This window comes from Callithrix jacchus, chromosome 14 (genome assembly GCF_049354715.1).
Source record: "Callithrix jacchus isolate 240 chromosome 14, calJac240_pri, whole genome shotgun sequence".
Classification (NCBI taxonomy): domain Eukaryota; kingdom Metazoa; phylum Chordata; class Mammalia; order Primates; family Cebidae; genus Callithrix; species Callithrix jacchus.
This window is the reverse complement of record NC_133515.1, coordinates 52,386,263-52,412,603: the sequence shown is the minus strand read 5'-3', so window position 1 is coordinate 52,412,603 and position 26,341 is coordinate 52,386,263. Positions and strand designations below refer to the sequence as shown.

The 26,341-nt window shown below is 41.2% G+C and overlaps 1 long non-coding RNA gene and 1 pseudogene across 2 annotated transcripts in view; both read right to left on the bottom strand.

Annotated features, from left to right (window-relative positions):
* Positions 1-220: 220 nt before the first annotated feature.
* On the bottom strand, positions 221-19,008 carry LOC144579289 (uncharacterized). Its single transcript, XR_013526588.1, has 3 exons — positions 7,853-19,008; positions 4,128-4,232; positions 221-2,316 (listed from the first exon to the last, which is right to left on the bottom strand). It is a non-coding gene; the product is annotated as an uncharacterized LOC144579289 (long non-coding RNA).
* A 26-nt stretch (positions 19,009-19,034) lies between these two features.
* Positions 19,035-26,341, bottom strand: part of LOC118147314 (farnesyl pyrophosphate synthase pseudogene) — a 32,454-nt pseudogene continuing 25,147 nt past the window's right edge. The window contains exons 2-3 of the transcript XR_013526587.1: positions 24,182-24,306; positions 19,035-22,643 (exon numbers count right to left, since the gene is read on the bottom strand). The product of XR_013526587.1 is annotated as a farnesyl pyrophosphate synthase pseudogene (transcript). The remainder of the gene's footprint in view (positions 22,644-24,181; positions 24,307-26,341) is intronic.

The following is a 26,341-nucleotide window of genomic DNA, read 5'->3' as shown; positions in this document are numbered from 1 at the left end:
AGGGAGAGGCATGGGAAGGCCTCTGGGAAGCTGAGGAACCTGTTTGTGTACATAACTCACTTCCAACTCTGCAGGGCCAAGGCTGGAACCATCTAGTGTGGCACAGTCCCAGAGCACTTTTTGTACCACTGGAATGTTCTCTATGCTGTCTGACATGGTGCCACTAGCCACCGGGACCACTAAGAACTTGAAATGTGTCTGCTGTGACCAAGGAATAGAATTTTTAATTGTATGCATTTTAATTAGTTTAAATTTAAATTTGAAAACTGATACTTATTTGAACAACTTGGTGTATAAAACTAATTTTTCAGTTTTTAATTTTATGAAATCTAAATACAGATTAAAAATTTCTTTTCCTTTTTTATTTTTTGAGATGGAGTCTTGCTCTGTCATGCAGGCGGAAATTCAGTGGCATGGTCTCGGCTCACTGCAACCTCTGCCTCCCAGGTTCAAATGATTCTCCTGCCTCAGCCTCCCAAGGACTGGAATAATAGGTGCTCTCCACTCCTGGCTAACTTTTATATTTTTAGTAGAGATGAGGTTTCACCTTGTTGGCCAGGCTGGTCTTGAACTCCTGACCTCAAGTGGTCTGCCCACCTCAGCCTCCCGAAGTGCTGAAATTATAGGCATGAACCACTGCACCCGGCCAGATCAAATATTTCTGATGAGAATTTAACATCTGAATTGAGGTTTGTTGTAAGTGTAAAATGTACTAGTGTTCAAAGACTTAAGAAAAAAGACCATCAACTAGTTCATTAATAATTTTTAATTGACCATCTGTTGAAATAATATTTTATATACCGTATTAAGTAAACATATTATTAAAATGTTTCACTTGTTTTAGAAAAAAATGTTTAAATATGGCTACCAGGAAAATTTTAATGAAATATGTGGCTCGAATTATATTTCTTTTGGATGGTCTTGACCCAGAGACAGAGTCCTGGTACTAACAGAAGTTCCACTTAGTGGTGGGGTTAAAGAGGCCTTTCCCTACCTTTTAGTACTCTCTCTCTTTTTTTTTTTAAAGACAGGGTCTTGTTCTGTCACCCAAGCTGCAGTAAAGAGGTGTAATCTTGGCTCACTGCAACCTCCGCCTCCAGGGCTCAAGCAATCCTCTCACCTCATACTCTGCAGTAGCTGGGACCACAGGCGTGAGCCACCATGCCTGGTCAATTTTTGTATTTTTTGTAGAGATGGAGTTTCACCATGTTTCCAGACCAGTCTTGAACTCCCAGCCTCAAGTGATCCTCCCACCTTGGCCTCCGAAAGTGCTGGGATTACAGGCATAAGCCACCTTGACTGGCCTCAGAATTTAATTTTAAGAGAGCAGAGGTCATGTGGATGCTTCACATAAAGGAGTGACTCACTGACATTGGATTTCAGTCCTCTGGGAGGGAAGGATTTGGCTTTCCAGGAGTCTCTATTGAGAGCTATCTGTTGGTAGGTACCCCTCTGTGTACCTTACTTCTTAGTTTTTCTTTACTTCTTAGATTTCTAGGATTGTCCCAATTTATATGTTCTGACCATGTAACTACTCATACTTGTCCAATCTTGAATCCCAGTATAAGCTTCCAAAATGTGCAAATGTAGAGAATGACCAGTTCTGCTTCTGTATCATGCTGCTCTCCTTATTCCTAAAAAGATTTTCAACCCTCAGCAGGGGTTGCAAGACACCTGCAACTGCAAATCTGTCTTGCTAATGCCACAAAACAGAGATGACATCACTGAGTGAGAAACTAAAACACTGAAGAAGGCACATTTCCAAAGTTTCTGCTCTCCAAAGCCCCCCATTATAAGGTCATGTGCTAAAATATGTTATGTAGCCTTGATCTAGAGCAAATTAGCCTCAGTCTCTTTATATGTAAATTGGGAGAAATAACAGAGACAGAGTAGACTCATATTGTTACTTGGAGAACTAAATGAATTCATATATGTAAAGTGCTTAGCCCATTGTCTAGAACATAATAAACCATCAACTCACTCTACGTTAACTATTAATATAAAATAGGTGTAGGATACTGCTAAATGTGTGTCAGAACTCATTTGGTCACATGTGATAGAGACCTGATTCCAATTAGAATGTTTATTGGAAACACACCAAACTAAAAAGGTTAGAACAATCAGACTCTGGAGAGCTGGGTACAGCTGGACCTCAGAGCTCCGACATTGCAGGCACTTTCTGTCTCCTCTCTGCGTGTCTGTGTCTGTTGGTTTCTTTCTCATTCACTGCAGATGGGCTTCCTCACATGGCCAGAAACCAACAACTCCCGAGCCTATCTCTTGCAACTTACTGCACTAGAGAGATGTTCTTCTCAGCTATAGTTTAAAAAAACGACAAAAGCCAGGGGAAGGATTATGCGTGGCCTAGCTTGGGCATCCAACCTTATACAAGTTCAACTTTGACGATGGGAACCGGGACATATAAGAGCATGATTGCTCCAGTTGGAATCCCGTGGTTGGGATTGGGGATTTGGATAACAAGTTCTCAAACATAAGGGAAGGGGCTGAGTGGCTCCTTGTCGTGCTCAGTCATTGGCTGGGACTGCCGGGGTGGGAAAAGCATGGCCTCAGCTCAACAGATCTCTATCGAGATCTATATATTGGTGCAGCCGGTCTTAAAGATGCTGCAACTGGAGGCTGTCAGCTGACTGCTCTCCTTGCAGCTGATCATTCAGTTCTTTCTTGAAGGGAAATGCAAACAGTGCACCTATCTGTGGTTGCCATGATCCACCCCTTGTTTCAATTCATGAGTGCTCTGCCCTCATGATCTAACCACTTCCCAAAGGCCCCACCTCCTAACACCATCACCTTGGGGGTTAGGGTTTCAACATAGGAATTTTGGAGAAGTCCATGATTTGGGGTCAGAGGTAGCCTCTGTCTCTGCTACCATGGCCACCCCTTCACATGCCCATTGTGCCCATTCCAATGACAAAGCTTGTACCCACACGTTGAGCTGACCCACCCGTAAACCAAGCATGGGCTTCCTCGGTCAGTTGGTCATGATGTTCCCCAGGACCACAGGTATAAGCTGAGATAGGGACACTAGTGCCCTTACCAGGCCCAGATGTCCCCAGTCAAGTTATACTGGGATTACCCCAAATTATCGACCTTGCAGCCAGGAGAGGAAGTGGGCACAGCTTCTTAGGCGGTACCAGTTGCCTGGAGGAGAGAGGCTTCTGCAGTGTCTTTCTGCACAGGGAAGGGTGGGCCACATATGCAGATTCTGGGGGCGCCAGGGAGTCTGCCGATATGCCGTCTTTCAGGTCATCAACCCAGATTTTCCCATCCTATGTTTCAGGGCCCCAGATTTTCCCAACTGGGGCACAATAGACCTGCCTTGACCAAGCATTCAACCATTTTGGGGAACTTTGACCCTGACTCTCAGATCCTGAGTTTGTTCCTTGGCTGTGCTAACTCTTTCACCCTATAAATTACTAAAGAGACCCTCTGTTGTCACACTTAGCCATAACTCTTTGTTGACTGCCCTCTGCTTGCAATGCTTCCTCTGTAGCAGGGATCCCCAACTTGCGGGCCACGGACTCATGGGCTGCACAGAAGGAGGTGGATGGCAAGCCAGTGATCGTTACCACCTGAGCTCCGCCTCCTGTCAGGTCATCAGCATTAGATTCTCACAGGAGTCCAAACCCTGTTGTGAACTGTGCATGTGAGGGATCTAGGCTGCGCATTCCTTATGAGAATCTAATGCCTGATGATCTGTCACTGTCTTCCATCATCCCAGATGGGACCATCTAGTTGCAGGCAAACAAGCTCAGGGCTCCCACTGAGTCTACATTATGGTGAGTTGTATCATTATTTCATTATACATTACGATGTAACAATAATATAAATAAAGTGCCTAATAAATGTAATGCACTTGAATCATCCTGAAACCATCCCCTACACTACCCCAGTCTGTGGAAAAATGGTCTTCCATTTTGAGCAATCAGCTCACTCCATCGTTCCCGTGTGAGGTGCCTCCCCTCCCCCAGGTCCCCATGCTTTCCAGGGCTTGAATCCTCTCACCAGCCAGTGTATTCTCCACTGGGATGTCACTCTCAAGTCACTACTGATGGTATTTTTTGCAAATGGGCTAGCCCTTGTGACTGGGACTATCCCTGCCCACATACCACTTGGGATGCGGTTCTCCTTGCCAGCTGGGAGGCACGCAGTTCAGTCCCCAAACGGAGCTTGTGGTTTCCGACTGCCTTCAGGACGAGCTGTGCCGATGGGTCCTTAGGGAAGTAGACATCAAGGCAAAGTTAGAAGGGGGAGAGATTCGTTGTGGGTAATATCTGGTAAAGGACAAGAGGGAAAAGGAGCGGGAGTAGTCCAGGAAAGTCTCTAGCCCATGGTGCAGGTCCGACATCTGTAAAGGCAGAAGAGAAAGGAAGGAGGGTTGAGCAGGAAACGCCTTAGGCTGAGGTGTAGCTCTGAGAAAATCCTCGAGGGGTCCCTCGCTTGGCTGTGCTCAGACACTGGCTGGGAGCTTTCTGGAAGAAAAGTCAGTGGTGTGTAGGGACTAGAAGGAGACAGGAGAGGGCTTTTGGTAATGATATGTTTCTTAATCTGGGTTTTGTGTGTGTGTTCATTTTATAAATTTTTATCAAGTTCATTTCTGACATGAGAAATTCATGTGTGCTATATTTCAATCTTTTAAAAATCATGAGTTGCTGCCTTTGGCTTCCAAATAGCCTTAATAAACAACCTTAATTAGGATTTTGAAACTCAGACTCTAAGTGGGGATCGTCTTATATTGAAAAAACAAATTGGTAGCCAGGCGTAGTGGCTCACTTCTGTAATCCCAGCACTTTGGGAGGCTGAGGCAGGTGGATCACCTGAGGTCAGGAGTTTGAGACCCGCCTGGCCAACATGATGAAAATACAAAAATTAGCTGGACATGGTGGCACATGCCTGTAATCCTAGCTACTGCGGAGGCTGAGGCAGGAGAATTACTTGCACCCAGGAGGCAGAGGTTGCAGTGAGCTAAGATCATGCCACTGCACTCCAGTCTGGGTGACAGAGCAAGACTCCATTTCAAAACAACAACAAAACAAATTGGAAATATACCCAGAGGGTCTTAGAAATATATAAACCAATTTCTAGAAATGTATTATATGGAATAAACCACACAATGTATAAAGTCTTAAGTAAAAAGATGTTCATTATTACACTCTTTATAATAGTGAACATTTGGAAATATGAAAAGTTTGCATCAGTATAGAAACTGCTGAATAAATCATGGAATGTAATACAATGGGATACAATGAAACAGTTAAAAATAATGAGGTGAGAATCTATATTTCATGGCATGGGAATATGTTCATGATACAACATTAATAAATGAAAAAGCACAAATATATGCTTAATATGATCCATTTACCAAAAATGTTTTAAAAAGTATGTTTTTGTAGTTAGAAGAAAGACTGAGTATTCTACATAAGATATTAATAGTGCTTATCGTTGGATAGTATATTAAAATGATTATTAAAAAGAATCTTTTTGTCTAATATTTCTTGTTTTTTATCATGAAAATTTAATTCAGATGCTCCCCGACTTACAATGGGGTTGTATCCTGATAAACCCATCATATGCTGAAAAAGTGGAAAATGCATTTAAGACACCTAACCCAGGCCAGGCACAATGGCTTACGCTTGCACTTTGGGAGGCTGAGGTGGGGAGATCATGAGGTCAGGAGTTAGAGTCCAGCCTGGCCAACATAGTGAAATCCCATCTTTACTAAAAATACAAAAATTAGCCTGGTGTGGTGGTGTTTGCCTGTAGTCCCAGCTACTTGGGAGGCTGAGGCAAGAGAATCCCTTGAACCTGTGAGGTAGAGGTTGCACTGAGCCAAGCTCTCGCCTGGGCAACAGAGCAAGACTCCATCTCAAAAAAAAAAAAAAGACACCTAACCTCCTAAATATCATAGCTTAGACTAGCCTACCTTATACATGCTCAGATCACTTATATTAGCCTATGGTTGGGTGCAACCTCTGGCAACACAGCACACCATAGAGTATTGATTATGTGCCCTCACGATGGTGTGGCTGATCGAGAGCTGTGGCTCATTTGCCACCCTCCAGCATTGAGAGAATATTGGACTGCACATTGCTATCCTGGGAAAAGATCAAAGCCCAAAATTCCAAGTATTGTTTCTCCAGAATGCAGATTGCTTTTGCACTATTGTAAAGTCAAAAAATCATAAGTCGGATCATCATAAGTTGAGGATTGTCAGAGCCCTTCCCCTCCAAAACTATTTTTAAAAAATAAACACATTGGTCTCTCTCTCTCTCTTTCCATATATATATAGAGAGAAATTATATATATATATAATTAAAAAAAATTTTTTTAGACAGGGTCTCACTCTGTTGCCCAGGCTGAAGTGTAGTGGCATGATTATGGCTCACTGCAGCCTCAACATCCTGGGCTCAGGTGATCCTCCCACCTCAACCTCTTCGGTAGCTGGGATTATAGGCACATGCTACCATGCTGGCTAATTTTGTCTTTTTTTTTTTGTAGAGACAGAGTTTCACCATGTTGCCTAGGCTGGTCTTGAACTTCTGGCTCAAGCAATCTGCCTGTCTCAGCTTCCCAAAGTGCTGGGATTACAATAGTGAACCACTGTGTCTGGCCTGGTCTATATATTTAAATGTGTAATTGATCTAACCCTCAAGGTTTTTACTGAGCATCTACAAAGAGCAGAACTTTGTGGTAGGACTTTATGAGGATTTTTTTTTTACGGAGACTGAGAGAATGTCCTTTACTTTGAGAAGTTTATTTTCTTCTTAGTAAAATAAGATTAGACACACACAGAATTAGAGAATTATTCAGTTGATAATAATAATAACCAGGTTATGAGATATTTTAGGGTAGGGAATCAAAGCTTACTCATTGATGTTCACCCATAGACTTTCACATTACCTAGAATATGAGATAGAAATTCCATTTGTATTAGTTGGCCAAAAAAGAATTAATTAATGAATAATAAATGAATGAAAAAATAAATACTGGATGAGTCATTGATATGACTATTGATATTTTAACCAGCTTACACTTTTGTATTTAAGTAACATAGTGCCTTTCACTTAAAATACAAAAGGGTAAGCTGGTTAAAATAACAATAGTCAAGACTTAGTAAAACATTTTTTTTTCCTTGACTTATCATCACTCCAAAAATGCCACTGGAGGATTTTGTTTCCACCTCTACAACTCTGGGCTCCGCATGGCTGAAGGGGCTGGTATTGGAGTGCACTCTTGCCAGGGGATGCAGTGAGCTACAGGCTATGGCTGCCGCCTTTCGAGTCCTCGGAGTGTCCTATGAATACTTTGGAGTCCTTGTGTCTGGGGGCGAGGAGGCAAGCAGAGGAGTCACTATCTTGGCAGAGGTCATTGTCCCTGATCAGCAGGTAGAGGCAGGGCTCCTGTTACATAGTGGGGATGAGTTCAAGGTATTTGGAACCAGGGAGTATTATGGGCTAGATACAGAATTGGTAATGTTACTCGAAATCATGTTTCAGCCGCCATCTAAAAGGTGATGACTCCTGAATCCTTAACTCTTCCATGAGTTTCCAGAAAATATTTTATTATTATTTTTTATTTCTTTTTCCTGTGTTTTTTTTTTATTGCATTTTAGGTTTTGGGGTACATGTGAAGAACATGCAAGATAGTTGCATAGGTACACACGTGGCAGTGTGATTTGCTGCCTTCCTCCCCTTCACCTGTATCTGGCATTTCTCCTCATGCTCTCTCTCCCCAACTCCCCACCCTCCGCTGTCCCTCCCCTATTACCCCCAACAGACCCCAGTGTTAGTGCTCCCCTCCCTGCGTCCATGTGTTCTCATTGTTCAATACCCACCTATGAGTGAGCACATGCAGTATTTCATTTTCTGTTCTTGTGTCAGTTTGCTGAGAATGATGGTTTCCAGGTTCATCCACGTCCCTACAAAGGACATGAACTCATCATTTTTGATGGCTGCATAATATTCCATGGTGTATATGTGCCACATTTTCCCTGTCCAGTCTATCATCGATGGGCATTTGGGTTGGTTCCAGGTCTTTGCTATTGTAAACAGTGCTGCAATGAACATTCGTGTGCATGTGTCCTTATAGTAGAACGATTTATAATCCTTTGGATGTATACCCAGTAATGGGATTGCTAGGTCAAATGGAATTTCTATTTCTAGGTCCTTGAGGAATCGCCACACTGTCTTCCACAATGATTGAACTAATTTACACTCCCACCAGCAGTGTAAAAGTGTTCCTATTTCTCCACATCCTCTACAGCATCTGTTGTCTCCAGATTTTTTAATGATCGCCATTCTAACTGGCATGAGATGGTATCTCAATGTAGTTTTGATTTGCATTTCTCTAATGACCAGTGATGATGAGCATTTCTTTCATATGTTTGTTGGCCTCATGTATGTCTTTTTTTGTAAAGTGTCTTTTCATATCCTTTGCCCACTTTTGAATGGGTGTGTTTGTTTTTTTTCTTGTAAATCTGTTTTAGTTCTATGTAAATTCTGGATATCAGCCCTTTGTCAGATGGGTAGACTGCAAAATTTTTTTCCCATTCTGTTGGTTGCTGATTCGCTCTAATGATTGTTTCTTTTGCTGTGCAGAAGCTGTGGAGTATGATTAGGTCACATTTGTCTATTTTGGCTTTTGTTGCAAATGCTTTTGGTGTTTTGGTCATGAAGTCCTTGCTTACTCCTATGTCCTAAATGGTTTTGCCTAGATTTTCTTCTAGGGTTTTTATGGTGTTAGGTCTTATGTATAAGTCTTTAATCCATGTGGAGTTAATTTTAGTGTAAGGTGTCAGGAAGGGGTCCAGTTTCTGCTTTCTGCACATAGCTAGCCAGTGTTCCCAACACCATTTATTAAACAGGGAATCCTTTCCCCATTGCTTGTTTTTGTTAGGTTTGTCAAAGATCGGATGGTTGTAGATATGTTGTGTTGCCTCCGAGGCTCTGTTCTGTTCCATTGGTCTATATCTCTGTTTTGGTACCAGTACCATGCTGTTTTGATTACTGTAGCCTTGTAGTATAGTTTGAAGTCTGGTAGTGTGATGTCTCCTGCTTTGTTCTTTTTGATTAGAACTGACTTGGCTATGCGGGCTCTTCTTTGGTTCCATATGAAGTTTAAGGTGGTTTTTTCCAGTTCTGTGAAGAAGGTCATTGGTAGCTTGATGGGGATAGCATTGAATCTCTAAATTACTTTGGGCAGTATGGCCATTTTCATGATATTGATTCTTCCTAACCATGAACATGGAATGTTTCTCCGTCTGTTTGTGTCCTCACTTATTTCATTGAGCAGTTGTTTGTAGTTCTCCTTGAAGAGGTCCTTTACGTTCCTTGTTAGTTGTATTCCTAGGTATTTTATTCTCTTTGTAGCAATTGTGAATGGCAGTTCATTCTTGATTTGGCTCTCTTTAAGTCTGTTATTGGTGTATAGGAATGCTTGTGATTTTTGCACATTGATTTTGTATCCTGAGACTTTGCTGAAGTTGCTTATCAGTTTCAGGAGTTTTTGGGCTGAGACGATGGGGTCTTCTAGATATACAATCATGTCATCTGCAAAGAGAGACAAGTTGGCTTCCTCCTTTCCTATTTGAATACCCTTTATTTCTTTTTCTTGCCTCATTGCTCTGGCTAGAACTTCCAGTACTATATTGAATAGGAGTGGTGAGAGAGGGCATCCTTGTCTAGTGCCAGATTTCAAAGGGAATGCTTCCAGTTTTTGCCCATTCAGTATGATATTGGCTGTTGGTTTGTCGTAAATAGCTTTTATTATTTTGAGATACGTTCCGTCAATACCTAGTTTATTGAGGGTTTTTAGCATAAAGGGCTGTTGAATTTTGTCAAAGGCCTTCTCTGCATCAATTGAGATAATCATGTGGTTTTTGTCTTTGGTTCTGTTTATGTGGTGAATTACGTTTATAGACTTGTGTATGTTGAACCAGCCTTGCATCCCCGGGATGAATCCTACTTGATCATGGTGGATAAGCTTTTTGATGTGCTGTTGCAATCGGCTTGCCAGTATTTTATTGAAGATTTTTGTGTCTATGTTCATCATGGATATTGGCCTGAAGTTTTCGTTTCTTGTTGAGTCTCTGCCAGGTTTTGGTATCAGGATGATGTTGGTCTCATAAAATGATTTGGGAAGGATTCCCTCTTTTTGGATTATTTGGAATCGTTTCAGAAGGAATGGTACCAGCTCCTCTTTATGTGTCTGGTAGAGTTCGGCTGTGAACACACCTGGACCTGGGCACTTTTTGTGTGGTAGGCTCAGGCAAATATTTTAAACAGCAAAGTTGATGATGACACCTGGATATTACAAAGGGGCAACAATACACAGTCACAGTTGAGCTCATTTTTTCTACTAGCCTGTTACTCCTTTTCCTGCTAATGCCACTCATGCCAGAATCTTTTTTTTTAATTGCATTTTAGGTTTTGGGGTACATGTGAAGAACATGCAAGACTGTTGTATAGGTACACATGTGGCAGTGTGATTTGCTGCCTTCCTCCCCTTCACCTATATCTGTCATGCCAGAACCTTAAGAGTCATCCTAGATTTTATGCTTTCCCTCAGTCTTCACATTCGATTTGTTGCTAAATCTTATTAGCTAAATCTTCCGTAGCTTTGGAATTTGATTTTTCCTCCCCTCTGGCCTCCTTCCCTCCAGCCACACTTCCTTACCATCCATCTTTATTATTGTCAAAATGATATTTCCAGAATAAAAATTTAATCATGCTTCTCTTCCTTAGATTGTCTAATACTGCCTCAGGGCTGTAGGTTAAAGCCCACACTCCTTAGTTAGCCTGGCTTATATCTTCCATGATCCAGTCCTGTCTGCCTTGCTTATCTTCTGCCTGCAGTGCTAAAGCTCCTAGTGATGGGGATTGCACTCTCCACATCTTTGTAGTTCCAGTGCCCAACACGGTTTTGGGAACTTAATAGAGATTTTCTAATTATGAACAAGAAGATAAGACCTGAAATGGGCTTTTAAGATTGAGCTGGAAGGATAAAATATAGATAGAAGATCCATTCTGCATCCTTCAAACAATTATTGAGCTACTATGCTGAGCTTATTAATGAAAGAGATTCCTTGTCACTTAATATTTTTATCTTCATGGCCTGCCAAGTGCTTGGTACATAGTGGGCATTCAATAGACTTTGGATTCATTGATAAATAAAACAAATGGTAGCGTATTGTATTCAGCCAAGCCAACTTTTTTTTATGGGGGAGAGGGTAATGTAATGCTTAATTAATTATAGAGCAATGAATCTGAAGAAGAGATGAAAACTTCATTCTTTGTGAAGGGGCCACTATGCTGGCCAGATATCTGAGCAAGCAGGCCAGGCCTCCAGGCAATTACATCAAGCACATTTCTCATTGTCCAGAATGTGGACTTGCTATTGGAGAGGACACCTGTTTTCCTGAGGTCAGTGGCTCCAGCATTAGATTTATTAACTGTAACCAGATCTGGCTACAGATGCTGCCAAAACAGGGATATCCCAAGGTGCTATTACTGGATGCTAATTTTGGATAAATACCCCCTTGATGCTTTAAGTCTTTCAAAATGAAGATTGCATGCTCTAGTAAATTATAAATATGATTGAAGTTTCCATTTTCAGTGAATAGTTAAACTCATGTTTTTTGTAGTTAGGATATGCAATGGACATGCTGGCATTTTTATACTTATATTAAGGTTCAGAATAAAGTATTTTACAAGGTCCTGGGAACTTGTTTGCAAAGTGAAGTGTTCTGAAAAGTTACCCTGTTACGATATGATCACTCCCTTTGGAGAACTTGCAAGTAAATTTAGTTAGTTAAAGCCTCTGCCAGCATGCTTCTAGAACGGAGAATAAAAAGGACATCTCCAGTTGCCAGTTGCTTTTATCTGTTGCTTCTCCTGATCCCTAATTTGAAGAAATTCCATTTTGCTGCAGGTTCACGTCTCTGAGTTATCTTACCCCTGGACTATTCCCCAACGGTTAGAGTCTCTTGAGCTTGTGAGGAACTCAGTGGTTCGTGATATAGTGACTTGCACTAGGGTAAGCTGGTTAAAATATCAATAATCAAGACTTTGCAAAGCTTTTTTTTTCCTGATAGGAAGGGTATTAATCGACTGTATTAGTTAAATGGGGATACTAAATCTTAATATTCTTCCATTGTTAAACTAAAACGTGGCCAAATGCTTTCTACTACCATGCCAACGTGAAATGACTTTTCTTTTTTTTTTTTCTTTGATACGGCTGTTGCCCAGGCTGGAGTGCAATGGCATCATCTTGGCTCACTGCAACCTCTGCCTTCTGGGTTGAAGTGATTCTCCTGCCTCAGCCTCCTTAGTAGCTGGGATTACAGGCACGTGCCACCACACCCGGCTAATTTTTGTATTTTTACTAACGACAGGGTTTCTCCATGTTGGTCAGGTTGGTCTCGAACTCCTGATATCAGGTGATCTGCCCACCTTGGCCTCCCAAAGTGCTGGGATTACAGGTATGAGCCACTGCACCTGGCCGAAATGACTTTTTTGCTTTCAGCTTAACTAGCTAGAAACTTCAACCAAGCTTAAGCCTTAAAGTGAGATGGTTTCCTTTTGATCTGATGGGGCAGAGAATGAAGAGACGAAAAGGAAGGAGACCAATTTTATTCATCTGGGTGACCAAGAGGATTGGAGCTTTAGGGAAAGATTTCCCCAGAGATGATAGGGTGCCATTTACAGTTCTCTAAAAAAAAAATTATAAGGCAATTTGATTTTTATTTTGCAATCTTAATGTAGTGGCTTTTTATAGTCCTGAGCTGTGTGCATCCCAATGTCAAAGTGGGTTTCTATAGATCATCCCTTCCTGCTGTTTCCAAAAAGATTTCTTTCTCAATTATTTGCAGACTTAGGATTTCATTTGAGAACAATGTGAAATGCCTCTGACTAGTTGTGAGCAAAGCTGGTCACCTGATGCCTTCAAAGTTAGTCAAGAGCAAAGGCAGCCTGGTTGGAGTTTGGCACCTTGGAATATTGATGAGGCAGACACAGAGTAGCCTGATAGTTAGAGCCTTAGCTCTGGAATCTGGTGAGCTGGGTTTTGCATATGGGGCATAGTACTCATTAACTGTGAGACTTGCGCAATTTGTTAGACTCTCATCTGTGGGAGGAAAACAACAGTAGCACCTATTGAGTGTAACAGTGCCCAGCAGATAGTAAATGATTGTTAAATCTTACTAACTAAAAAGGGCTGGGCATGGTGGGTGAGGCGTGTAATCCCAGAACTTTGGGAGGCCGAGGCAGGCGGATCACCAGATCAGGAGATCAAAACCATTCTGGCCGACATGATGAAACCCCGTCTCTACTAAAATACAAAAAATTAGTTGGGCATGGTGGCATTCGCCTGTAGTCCCCGTAGTCCCAGCTACTCAGGAGGCTGAGGCAGGGGAATTGCTTGAACCTGGGAGGTGGATGTTGCAGTAAGCTGAGATTGTGCCACTGTACTCCAGCCTGGCAACAGAGCAAAACTCTGTCTCAAAAAAAAAAAAAAAAGAAAGAAAAGAAAATAAGCATTGAGTATTGGCAGCAGTGGAACATTTTCTGTAGTAGGCCCTGTGGCTAAAACAATGTATAAGATACTTGTTTCATCCTTCCCTGGCTGGCTGGAGAGAAAGGATATATCCCCACATATGTTTATGTAAACATATATAAGTGACGTGGCACGTGTGTGAGAGGATGAGGAGTCAAAGGAGACAGACAGGATCTTGGCCTTAGAAGATAAGCAGGAGTCAGATGAGCTGACCACAGCCAGAGGACATGCTCAGGGCTATCACAGTTGCATAAATATCAACCTCACTGAATATCTCAGGTACCTCAATGGCTAAGAATTCATGGGGCAGGAAAGAGGGGGAGGACTTAAAAAGTCATTGACTGATTCCTCCTCATCTTCTTTTCCTTCTCCTCCTTCTTCTCCTCCTCATTCTCCTTCTTCTTCCTCCTCTTCTTTTATTTATTTATTTATTTATTTTGAGACAGTCTTGCTCTTTCTCCTAGGCTGGAGTGCAGTGGCGTGATCTCGGCTCAGTGTAACCTCTGTCTCCTAGGTTCAAGTGATTCTCATGCCTCAGCCTCCTGAGTAGCACATGTCAGCATGCCTGGCTAATTTTTGTATTTTTTAGTAGAGAAGGGTTTCACCATGTTGGGCAGGCTGGTCTCAAACTCCTGACCTCACGTGATCCACCTACTTTGGCCTCCGAAATTGCTGGGATTACAGGTATGAGCTACTGTGCCTCACCTATTATTATTTTGCTGAGATAGGGTCTCACTCTGTCACACAGGCTGGAGTGCAGTGTGTGATCATGGCTTACTGCAGCCTCAACTGCCTAGGCTCAAGCAATTCTCTCACATCAGCCTCCTAAGTAGCTAGGACTACAGATGTGTGCCACAAACTTGGCAATTAAAAAACATTTTTTTTTAAATTCACAGCCCAGCTATAAAGTTTCCCAATAAAAAACATTTTTTTAATAGAGAGAGAGGGTCTCACTATGTTGCCCAGGCTGGTCTTGAACTCCTGGCATCAAGCAATCCTTTCACCTCACCTTCCCAAAGTGCTGGGATTACAAGCATGAGCCACCACTCCTGGTGACTGATGTTTTTGTGTGTGTGTGTGTTTTTTTGAGATGGAGTTTTGCTCTTGTTGCCCAGGCTGGAGTGCAGTGGCATGATCTTGGCTCACTACAACCTCTGCCTCCCAGGTTCAAGCGATTCTCCTGCCTCAGTCTCCCGAGTAACTGGGATTACAGGTATTCACCACCATGCCCGGCTAATTTTGTATTTTAAGTAAAGATGGGGTTTCGCCATGTTGGACAGGCTGGTTTTGAACTCCTGACCTCAAGTGATCCACCCACCTCGGCCTCCCAAAGTGCTGAGATTACAGGCATGAGCCACTGCACCCGGCCATGACTGATGTTTTATCTTAACTGAATATTTTCAGTTTGGTCATTTGAAACCAAATATTGTTGCTGTTTAAAAATACTTTCTTTAACTGAACTAAATATGTTGCCAAATGCAGAACAGAAATAATCTGCTACAACAAAATAAAAAACTATTGATGCACCTGTGTCTAGTTTTCTTTGGAAATAATATAAATAGATATGATCCTTGGCTTTAAGATTCAATCAAAACTCTGAGCCATCCAAGTTTATATATACTTTAATAAATCACACTTAAGGAAAGGTGTGTGGTTCAATGTAGTCCAAGGGAAATATGATAGTAATTTCAAGCAGGTTGGTAGCAATGAAGAAAGGGAGAAGTGTATATATTCAAGATCCTCTTAGTCTATATTATACATAACATATTGTGAGAACAACCTAGTCAGTAACATTTTCCAAACGACTCTTCTCTATGGACAGTAAAGGTATTTGGTGCTCTATTGTAACCAGAAACAGTATCAAAAGTTAGTAAAAAAAAATAAAATAAAAAGCTCAAAACACTGACATGATATGCGTAGAACTACTATATTGTCTCCTTTGGAATCCTCCTCATTCATTTATTCAAAAATTAAAATGTTTCCTGCTCTGTGTCATGTGCAATGTGTTAGAACTGTATGTACAAAATAGTTTTGTTTCCTGCTGTCATGGAGAAAGGCAGATAATAAACAAGTAAGCAAGTAGATCACTATATAATTACACATTGATCTATTTACTCATTTATGAAATAATTATTGAGCACATATTATGTGGGTTTGGGTATACAATAAAGAGCAAAAATAGACTTGTCCCTCACTTCATAGCATTTACTGTCTGAGGGAAAAGATGACCTACTCAAGGAGAAGATAGAGTTGCACCTGTGTTAAGAGCTGTGCAGGAATATATAACAAGGTAATGTGATCTCACAAGGAGGTCAGGACATTGAGAATCAATGGAGAACTGAAGGATGAGGAAGAGTTAGCTAGGCAAAGGGAGGGAGAAGACAGCATAACGGCAGAGGGAACAGCATGTGGCAAAGGCCATGGTATGTCCTAGAGGCTGCAAGACAGTTAATGTGGCTGGAAGAGGAAGATGAACTTGTGGAGGAGACAGGGAGCAGCAGGAGGTGAACGGGAGGAGGTGGTTTCAAGAAGAAGGACACGGACAGCAAAGTCAGAGTTTAATACGAGAGCCGAAAAATGTCCCCTGGATTTCCAAACATGTAGGTCCTTGGTGAGCTCAGTGGAATGACCGGCCAGAAGCCAGAATGGCATGGCTTGAGAGTGAGTGGAAGGTGAGGAAATGCAGGGATCAAGAGCATTGATTAGGAATTGCATTTGGCCACATGTAATGGAATCTGCTGGAGATAGTTTAATTATATTGGGTTATTTCTCCACATAACAAGAATGACAGAGGTTGACAGTTCAAGCTGGTGCAGTGGCTCCAAAATGTCATCAATGTTCTAGAATCCTTCATCTTTCTGCACTGTCATCCTTAGTGTTGGCTTTTTTTTCCATTGTGAGTGCAAGAAGGCTACTAATTCTCAAATCAGTGTTTCAGATAGTAAAAAGGAAGAAACATCAAGGGGGGAAGGTCTGGTTCCATTTCAGGAAAGCAAACATTTGCTATAAATTCCCAGATGACTTCAGCTCACAAATCACTGGCCATAACAGTGTGACATGGCCACTCCTAGCTGTAAGGGAGGCCGGAAAATGTAGCTCTTTCACTGGACCCGTTGCTGCTCCCCTCCCACAAATCAGTTTTTGTTAGAAAGAAGGGGAGATGGATTTGGGGAAGGTAACTACAGCAGCTACACAGCAAATACAAATCACATATTCAAAAAGTGTGTCCATAAAGGGAAGGAGAGAGATGAGATGATCTTTGGAAGGGGATGTGGGGCTGAGAGACTTCTTTAAAAATGGGTATGAGGCTGGGTGTTGTGGCTCTTGCTTGTAATCCCAGCACTTTGGGAGGCCAAGGTGAGTGGTTTGAGACCAGCCTGGCCAACATGGTGAAACCCCATCTCTACTAAGAATACAAAAATTAGCTGACATTGTGGTGGGCACCTGTAATCTCAGCTACTTGGGAGGCTGAGGCAGGAGAATCACTTGAATCTAGGAGGTGGAGGTTGCAGTGAGCCGAGATAGCACTACTGCACTCCAGGCTGGGCAAAAAGAGTGAGACTGTCTCAAAAAATAAATAACAAATAAATAAAAATAAAAATGGGAATGACTTGAATGTGTTGAGAGCTCAATTCAGAGCATCTAATCAAGATAGGTGGGGAGAGACTGAATGTACAAGAGCAGAAAAAGATAACTGATAAAGTAGTGCTTCTTAGAAGCAAGGAGGTAATGGACTCCAAATCAGGAAGAAGGGGTTAACATTAAAGAGCAATCAGTATAAATTCTCTATTGTAACAACAGGAAGGAGGAAAGGTAGGCTTATATGTTTTATATTGAGAAGTTGGGGCTTCTATTTCCTCTACAATGTAGGAGGTGAGGTAGCTGTTGCCAGTGAGAGGGTAAGAGGGGGTGGTCAAAGATTTGAGAAGTTAAAGTTGGAAATCACTGGAGTGGAGAGTGATGAGTCATTTGATCTGAGACATTTAGCAGCAGACATTTCTATGATGGTAATGATACGAACTGTCATATTTCCCAAGTGGACCAGTGAGTAGCATGAAAGGTCTTTAAAAGTACCTAATAGATGGAATCAAACACTTACTGAACATAATGAATTTTCCATGCTCTACGTAATAAAAGCCTAATTGTTCATGTTCCTGTTCATGTTCATGTTCTCCTGTAGAGAATGAAAGATTTTCTCTACACTGCTCAGGGAAGAAAAGTTTAGTAATCTTCAACTGCTAGAGAAATGTATTCGTGGATACTAAAGTATGATGCAAAAATGAAAAGTCAGAAAATCCAGGGACAAGCTGTACCACACATACAGAATCCTTGGATTTTTGAGAAATAGGGAAAAATTGAAGAAATACGTATTTGTGTGTGAAGGGCACAAATCTAAGGAAAAATTGGAATAGAGCAAAATTATAATAATCATATATTCTGGAACACTTTTATAAAGCCAAAATTATCTTTCAGTACTTTTTTGGTCCATCAGGAATAGATCTGGAGTGTCTAAATTGGTGTGTGTGTATATAAATTACTGCATTTTCTTACATGCTGACAAATTCCAATTCAACCTGAACTTGACATGAGAAGTCTGAAAGTGTCTTATAATTAAAGCTTTAGGCATATTCAACTGCATCTTGAGAAGATACATTATTTGAGTTTGTGGAAAGTTATGTCCCCTTGACAAAAATCTACTGTGCTTCATAAATTGAGAAATCCAGTTATCTGATTGTTTTAAATGAGAGATATGAAGATTAAAAAGGGGTAAAGAGAAAAACAGAATCAATATTTAGCTTTTACTGACAGAATATAAAAGATGATTGTATTAGTCTGTTCTTGTATTGCTATAGAGAACTACCTGACACTGGCAATTTATAAAGAAAAGAGGTACAATTGGCTCACAGTTTGGCAGGCTGTACAGAAAGTAAAGGAAACTTACAATCATGGCAGAAGGCTAAGGGGAAGCAGGCACATCTCATATGGCTGGAACAGGAGAGAGAGAGAAGAGGGAGGTGCTACACACTTATAAACAACCAGATCTCAGGCGTGGTGGCTCTGCCTGTAATCCCAGCACTTTGGGAGGCCCAGGTGGGTGGATTGCTTGAGGCCAGGAGTTCAACACCAGCCTGGGCAAGATGTTAAAACTTGTCTCTATTTTTAAAAATATAAAGAACAACCAGATCTCGTGAGAGGTCACTCACTATCATGAGAACAGCAAGGAGGATCTGCCCCCATGATCCAGTCACCTCCCATGAGGCCCCTCCTTCAACATTGGGGATTACAATTTGACCTGAGATTTGGGCAGTCATGTAAATCCAAACCATTATCAATAATGAACTTGTTTCCTTTAATTATTTTTTCAGAAGTAATCTTAGGTCACTTTTTTTGTGCTATATTATTTTATAAGTATACATCATATATATATATATATATATATATATATATATATATATATATATATATTTAAGATTATACAATAATTTATTTGTTGAGAGCCTCCTCTCCCCGCCCTTGCAGTCTCTAGGTCACTTTTTCCACTTGTAGATTTTGTGCACAAGCCCCAGAAAGATAGCTGGAGGCAGGGGTGCTGCGTACTGTTCAGTGAGACCCACAATGTGGTTGTAACTGTCTTCCTCATACTGCGAGAACACGGCCGGCAGATCCAGCTCCTCATGTAATGCCTTCACCCAGGCCACTTTCTCAGCCTCTTTCTGCCCGTAATTTTCCTTCAGGATCTGTACTGTTGTGAAGTGGCCTGCTGCAGACACTGAACTACCAGCCAGCTGCATTTGTTGTCCTGGATGTCAGTGCCAACTCTGCCAGTCACACTGGGGTCCCTAAAGAGGTCAAGGTAATCATTCTGAATCTGAAAGAACTCTCCCATCTCCAGCAGGATCTTCTTGTCATTGGCATGCTCCTTCTCACCATCAATTCCCACCATGTACGTGGCTGCAGCTACAGGAAGGTAGAAGGAGTAGAAAGACGTCTTGTACTTGACAATAGATTTGTACCTCTTTTCAGTGAATCTGCCGAGATCCGAATTGCCCTGGGGGGCTGTGATGAGGTCCAGGGTCTGCCCAATCTCAGTCTGATAGCAACTCTGAAGAGCTCGATCAGGTTCAGGTAAGAGGGCTGCTCCCGGCAGTAGAGCTTCATCAGGCAGTAGATACATGCTTCCAGAAGGATAGCATCATTGATGGCATCCAAACCCACCCCTGGCTTCTGATACCAGCAGATCTGTCCCTGGCAGGTGAGGGATGAATCCATGATATCATCTGCTACCAGGAAGAAAGCTTGCAGTAGTTCCACACACCAGCCCACAGTCAGGGCCTGCTGGAGACTATCAGCATCCTGTTTCCTTGGCTCCACCAGCTCCCAGAACACTACTAGCACCATCAAACCCCGGTGATACTTGCCTCCAATGGCACTGTACTTCAGGACCTCCTTGAGCCAGGCAATAGCATCTTCTGTCTCTGTGTGCCCCATCTCAACCTCAGTCAGCACCCTAACAATCTGGGAGAAGTGCTGAATGAAATCCTGCTTTTCTTGGAAACATCTGATTTCTGGTCTCCATTTATTCTGAGGGAGGCGCAAAGGGCTCTCTGTTCCTGGATTCAGGTTCCTGCTCCACATCTTATATTTTTAAAGAATGTTTAAATTTTAATGTAACTGCTCCCTGTTGCTGCTAAGGGAGATGCAGTAAGAAATCACTGGGAAAAGGCAGGGTTCAGTCATTCTATAGGTCAAGCCCAAGCAACATGGAAAATCATGCAATAAATGCTAGAATTTTAAAAAATGACTTTGTATTCTGCTGTCTAAATGCTTTATCTATGAAAGAACTACCCCCTCCCCATCTTAATAGAGTAATTGCTATTTAATTTCTATCATCTAAAATACTGATACCCAATTGGAACACAGTCCATGAAAACAGATTTTCCAAGATCCCAACTTCAAAAGATTCTTTTGCCAAATGTATTTGTTGCATTTGATAGTGACACATAATATTCTCTTCTTCTGCTGCTATAAATGGAATTTTATCTAGATTTAATTTGTAATTTTAACCAATTATATCATTATAAGTTTCCATTTGCAGCGTTAAAAGCAAATTCTACTTCTGATTATATTTCAAAAGGTCAGAGCCTTCTCTTAATGTGTTTTTCTATTTGTTTGTCTTGTTTCACATATTTGTTGTCAAATGGTATGTCTGACAATGTCTTTTCAGTTAAGTATTTTTCCTAATAACTGATCATGACAATACATCTGGCCACAGGATTCATACTTCTACAATGTTAGACCAGATTCATCTAAGTAGTGGGGTGTTGTGGTAGCTTTGCCCAACTGAGTAAATATCTGGCCTCTCGCTAGATGTTGCTACAATCATAAATGTAGGCCTTTATGGCAGTTCCATTCCTAGTTGAACAGATGAAGGATTCATCCCTGAAACAACTGGCAAATAATCTGAGGAAAATCTATCCATATATGTGAAACTATAGTGGATATCTACCTATTGCTTTTGCCTATCTAACTTCGATTCCTGTCTCTTCTACTGATGGCACACTGATAGTCCCTGGGGAATCCGTCCCTTCCCACTCTTGATCCATTTGGCTTGGATGGGGCTATCCCACTCCTTAGATCCAGGATGAATGTACAGTTCATGCCTGGCTCATCTTTGCATTTCATCCACTTGACACTAGTGATTGGCTTCAAGATGAAAACATGACTCAAGAGAGTCCAATCAGAACTCATCCCAAGACTTGTTAGAACTATTTGAAAAGCAAAACTCTGTCTTCCAGGGTTATTAAGCTAGAAGGGTACAATTCTGGAGCCACTGGTAGACATCTTGTCTCTACCTATACAAAGCCTGCTTGAGAGTGAAGCCCAGGATTTTATATCTAGCAAAACAGACTCAAATATAAAGGACACAAACAATCTGCTATCAGGAAATATGTTGTCATGTGCCTTTCCTCAGGAATATATTAAATAATGGGCCAGCCGGGCACAGTGGCTCACGCCTGTAATCCCAGCACTTTGGGAGGCCAAGGCAGGCGGATCACGTGAGGTCAGGAGTTGGAGACCAGCCTGACCAACATGGAGAAACCCCATCTCTAAAAAGAAAAAAAAAAAAATTACATACACTATTACTTACAGATCTAAGACAAATGAGTGTAGAAAGAGAGAGTATAGCAGGTAATGGCTACATGCTCTGTTTAGTGTAGTTAAAGAACAGATGCTTTTAAGCAGGGGAAATGGAGATAGCATAGGCAAAAAAATTAGCTGTTTTCAGTAAACACATCAGTGGTGGTACTGTTAGTGTTGCTACTAGGATTGAAACTATGAGTTATTCTAATTCTCTCCTTCTCTGTGCTCTTGAGAATCAGGATTCTTGGTGTAAAAGAAAGAAGATATAAATGTGATAAAGAAGAAGGTAAGTAAAAATGCTGCATTTGAATTGGAAGTGTGTGCCTGCACAAATTTATGAGATGCTTTATCTTTAAAAACTAGATATGCATTTCCAAGGCCTGTCTACTGAAGAGGCCTAAAAATATTGATCACCCTAGAAGCAATAAGCATCCCTAGCACCTAGATTGTTGTCTTGAAATACCAGCTCTGATACTGGTTGGGAAATGGCCTCTAACCTGATCCCCTAAGAGCCCTGTTGCTGCCCAGCCCCTCTAGAGATCCTCAAGAAACACACACTAAAACATTAATACATAGTACTGCAGGGGGGCTTCAGGACCCTTCTCCAGCCATGTGGCTGGTGTCCATTCTGACTAGTTGGCTTCCCATACCCACAGCCATGCCCCTTCCAGCTGAATATCTTCCCACCCCCATCATGAACATCATGAACTTACCTTTGTCATGCAGCATGCTAGGATATTCATTGCAGTATCAGTCACTCTATAATCTGTCTTTTAATGTTTTTAAACATAATTTTTCTTCTAGAGAAGTCAAAGAGTGGCTGGGTGCAGTGCTTATGCATGTAATTCCCACACTTTGGGAGGCCAAGGCAGGAGAATTGCTTGAGTCTAGAAGTTTGAAACCAGCCAGGGCAACATACTAAGCCCCTGTCTCTAAAAAAAAAAAAAATTAAAAAAAAATTAGCTGGGTGTGGTGGTGTGTGCCTGTAGTCCCACCTATTTGGGAGGTTGAAGTGGGAAGATTGTTTGAGCTGGGGAGGTCAAGGCTGCAGTGAACCATGATTGCATCACTACCTTCCAGCCTGAGAGACAGAGGAAGACCCTGTCTCAAATATATATATGTAATATTATGTAATGATATATGATACAAATATGTTTTTATTATATATAATATATATTTTTATTATATATTTTATTATGTATAAATATGGATTTTATTATATACAGTTATATATAATAAAAATTTCTTCTGAACCAGTTTTGTGGGAAAAAAAGAAAACAAAAAATAAGTAAATAAAATTAAAAGTTAAAAGAGTGGAAAAACCCAAATAGCTTCCTTATATCTTCTTTTTTTATTTTTTGTAGAGACAGGAGTCTCACTATTTTTCCCTGGCTGGTTTCAAACTCTTGGCTCAAAGAATCCGCCCACCTCAGCCTCCCAGAGTGCTGAGATAACAGAAGTAAGTCACAGGGCCAGGGCAAGATGGGGTCTGAGGCTGCACTCATTTTAATTCCACAGGCAATCCATCAATGACAGTCTATACATTCCTTCAAAAAACAAAGTAAAACATTTCAAGTTAAATTCTGACCATTTTCTAACGTCTCAAAGGATTTTAAAAGTAGACAGGATTTTTAAATGTATGTTTTGTCCATGTGTGGTAGTGGCTCATGCCTGTAATCTCAGCAGGAGACTGAGGCAAGTGGATCACCTGAGGTCAAGAGTTCAAGACCAGCCTGGCCAACATGGTGAAAACCTGTTTCTACTAAAAATACAAAAATTAGCCGATTGTGGCGCCTGTTATCCCAGCTGCTCTGGAGGCTGAGGCAGGAGAATTGCTTGAGCCCATGAGATGGAGGTTGCAAAGAGCTGAGATGGCGTCACTGCACTCCAGGCTGGCTGACAATGCAAGACTCTGTCTCAAAAAATAAATAAATAAAATAAATGTTTTGATCATATTTTTCCTCCTGGTTATAGTTGGTGGATGTCAAATCACCAGTGCTCTGGGATTGGTTTAATATGATCTAATAGCACTATTTGTTCCCCATACTCCTTTTTCTATGGTCATTTACTCTAAAGCATAATTTCATAGATTAAGATTTACTGAGTTGTATTTTGAGCCAGTTGGCAAAGTATTCATTTTAATACATCCAGTTATATAATTAGCATTTAAATTTTTTTTGTAATTGCTACTTCAAACTTTTTGGATCTTGACAATTATTCACCTTCCTAGTAAAAAGTTGTTTAACAATTTGATATATTTTAATTAAAAATACCTATCTCCTATTTACAAGAGACACAAATAGAACAAAATGCCAGCTGGGGGTGGTGGCTCATGCCTGTAATCCCATCACTTTGGGAGGCCAAGGTGGGCAATCACCTGAGGTCGAGAGTTTGAGACCAGCCTGGCCAACATGATAAAACCACATCTCTACTAAAAATACAAAGACTAGCAGGGCATGGTGGCACATACCTGTAATCCAATCCCAGCTACTTGGGAGGCTGAAGCAGTAAAATCGCTTGAACCTGGGAGGTAGAGGCTGCAGTGAGCAGATTGTGCCACTGCACGCCAGCCTGGGTGACAGAGCGAAACTCCATCTCAAAAAAAAGTCAAGGAAAAAGTTAAAAATAAAGGTATGGAAAAGGATTTAGTAGGAAAATACTAACAAAAAGGCAGACACAGCACTTTTATACTCATTATTCTACTTGGATAATATTCAATATAGCAGCACTGCAGTATCATCCATATATAGTTGTTTTATGGAGTAAGTAATCTGAGAAAAAAACAGGTAATAGAGATGATTTTCTAAGCCCACTGTATGACCCTTGCTTTATCCCCCACCCCATTGCCTATTGCATCCCCCACAATTCAATAGCCTCCCAGTTCCAGTTTCCCAGTATTTTTACATCCACTTCCAATGGACTCTGGACACATCCCTTCAAGTCTTTCCTTCAAAATCTAGCACTGAATAAAACCAACTACACCTGCAACTGGGGCTCAATGCGCCTTAAAGTCAACACCTTAATCTTCACCCATGCCCAGTGACACCTGGGCTAGGTGTTGGCCCCCTGCAAGCCTGCCCACATCGACTCCAGCTAGATTCCATCACAGACCTGAACTCAGGCTGAATCTCCATTTAGTGAGAGGCTTTTCAGGATCCTGAGTCTCAGCCCAGTCTGTTGAGACTTCCAGCCCTAAACTCTGAACTCAGCACTTGGGCTCTGAGCTTTTTCTCCTCTGTGCATGATTTAAGAGCCCACCCAACTGTGGTAGTTCTTCCTCCTTTCCCCCTCAACTCCAAACAATTACATTTATACCCAGGCTTACTTTTCCTAAATACATATTATGCTGAATGTTACCCTCTTATTCTGTGCTAGGCACTTGATCACCAACTCTAGGTTTTTTTTCAATAAGTTTTGACTATAATCCACAGTAAAAAAAAATAAAATAATTATATATATATATATATTTTTTTTTTACATTGTGACAAGGTATAAGGTTTTCCCTAAATAATACTTAATCCCTTACCATGTAGCAATGCAATCTGATATTTTCTTTTTTATTCTATTTTTAAAACTCAGCCATTAAATTGATTTTTTTTTTGAGACGGAATTTCCCTCTTGTTTACCCAGGCTGGAGTGCAATGGCACGATCTCTGCTCATCGCAACCTCCACCTCCTGGGTTCAGGCAATTCTCCTGCCTCAGCCTCCTGAGTAGCTGGGATTACAGGCACGCGCCACAGTGCCCAGCTAATTTTTTGTATTTTTAGTAGAGACGGGGTTTCACCATGCTGACCAGTATGGTCTCGATCTCTTGACCTCGTGATCCACCCACCTTGGCCTCCCAAAGTGCTGGGATTACAGGTGTGAGCCACTGTGCCCGGCCCTAAATTGATTTCTTTAACCACTAAGAGGTCAAGACCCTCAGTTTGAAAACACTTGACCTAGAGAAACTCCTCCGTCCCCCTAACACTTTATTGGTATATTGTTGATCAGAACCAGGTCAGATAATATGAAAGCATATCTAAAGCAATCACTGTCTTGTTTCCTGTATTTCCTAATGAGCCATCCTTACCTATGGGACAATAGTCCCCAGGGTGTAAAAGATGTACTTTCAGTACTATTGTTGTTGGAAATGGTGGAGACTTATTTAAAGCCTTCTTGAAAACATTCACAGTTTGAAATCTTGTTAAAGACCACAGGATTGAAAGTGAGGCAACCCAAGTCCTTGTCTCAACCTGCCACTGATCATTGATCACTGATCACTGGGAGATTAATCACCCAGCCTCTCTGAACTATCTCAATCTAGAGGATTGTATGTAAATCTGATGATTCATTCACTCATTCATTTGATCATTCATTTGACAAATGCTTCAGTAACTATGTACCAGGAAGGTAGAGACCTGGCTGCCACTGTTCATCTGACAATTCAAGCTGGAGGAGCCCCAAATTTATCACCCATTGTATGTCATAATATGCCCAGGTTCTTCATCAAATTCGTGATTCATCATTCACCATAAGGGAATAAGCTACTTCCTATAAGCACAGTATCCAAAAAAATTATGTTCATTTATATAAACCACTTAATAAAAATCTCTCTAAGATGTTTAAATACTGCATTGTACCTAATTT